The 1,350-nt window shown below is 39.4% G+C and overlaps 1 long non-coding RNA gene across 2 annotated transcripts; it reads right to left on the bottom strand.

Annotated features, from left to right (window-relative positions):
- On the bottom strand, nucleotides 1–1,132 carry LOC121467598. 2 transcript variants are annotated; one of them, XR_005977657.1, is made up of 4 exons: nucleotides 970–1,132; nucleotides 836–881; nucleotides 495–763; nucleotides 1–428 (listed from the first exon to the last, which is right to left on the bottom strand). It is a non-coding gene; the product is annotated as an uncharacterized LOC121467598 (long non-coding RNA). The 2 variants fall into 2 exon arrangements; XR_005977656.1 differs by having other exon boundaries at nucleotides 836–1,130.
- Nucleotides 1,133–1,350: the final 218 nt, after the last annotated feature.

Here is a 1,350-nt window from a genome sequence, read left to right as displayed (position 1 = left end):
TTAATAAAGAATTTTCCATTACAACCAGTAGCGTAGATAGGGGGGGATCAGGGGGATCAATCCCCCCCTTGGCTCTGAGAATTATAAGATGATATAATCTCAAAATTGAAAAAGAAACACATTTTTCTTCTGACTGTGCAGTACAGCATATTAAAGTTTCGAATGCCCGAGTTATGTTCAATACTGTTGACTTCTTGTCAACCGACAAATTCTTCCTGGAATCTTTTAGCTTGCCAGCGGTCGCTGCGTTTGCCAGGATTTACGCAGTTTTGGCATCTGCCTGCCGGTTTGTTGTTCATCAGGTGGGTTCGTGGAAAATATGATAACTCCAGCGCTTCTAACGGACCGACCAATCATGCGACCTCCAAGTGATACTTCAGACAGTCACAGTGCCTCCCAGTTTACTACGTGCTGCGGCGCTGCATCAGCTGCATATAATAGTTTCGATTATGCATTTCGTTTATATTCTATTAAAATGAAGCGATTTTTAGTACCTGTAAAACCATTTTGCAAACCTCCAAAAACTGAAGACAATGAAGAAGCGCAATCATCTGTCGAAACAGCCGTGAAAAACCTCGGTATGCTGCATCGGGTAGTGAAAATACGGGCGATCAAAGCTCATGTAGTGAAGGCAACAAAAACGTTAAACAACGTAAATAAACACGACGTCGGAAATTTTATTGGCATCAGACTTAGTGAATCTCAGAGGCTGGACTTATTAACAAATGCTTGGGTTCCGCCAAAAAATTACTTTTTTCCATTGCTGCAAAAATTCGAAACTCGAAAATTAAAATTTTGTTACAAATGGTTTGATGAATTTTCCTGGCTTGCTTACTCAGAATTGCATCATGGTGCATTTTGTGTTCCGTGTGTAGCATTTGCTGTAAGCGGTGACAAAGGGTCACAACCTTTAGGTCATTTGGTGAAAGTGAAATTCGATAATTGGAAGAAAGCAAAAGAGGTGTGTACCATAATTATCATCCGAGCCAGCAAACCCGGGACCTCTCAATTTCGCGTGGAGTGCTCTAACCAACTGAGCTACTTCGGAATCCTAATTTGCTCGCTGAAAACCTCCAATTTATGTTTGAAGTTACTTTTTGTCTAACTAGAGATCGACATTATCACGAATTTGTTTATCCGTCAAAAAACCTTTGACGTTGACGTTCAATAAATTGAGTGGAAATATTGAAAAAATCAATTTATCTTAAAATTGATTTTTCACCCACTGAAAAGCTTGAATTTCTTCCTCGATAAGAGAATTTTTATACCCTTGCAGAGGGTATTATAATTTCAGTCAGAAGTTTGCAACGCAGTGAAGGAGACGTTTTCGACCCTATAAACTATATAAGT

This window comes from Drosophila elegans, unplaced genomic scaffold, assembly GCF_018152505.1.
Source record: "Drosophila elegans isolate 14027-0461.03 unplaced genomic scaffold, ASM1815250v1 contig_476, whole genome shotgun sequence".
In the NCBI taxonomy this organism is placed as follows: Eukaryota; Metazoa; Arthropoda; class Insecta; order Diptera; family Drosophilidae; genus Drosophila; species Drosophila elegans.
Note: the sequence above shows the minus strand (reverse complement) of the source record. Positions and strands in the feature narration are given on the sequence as shown.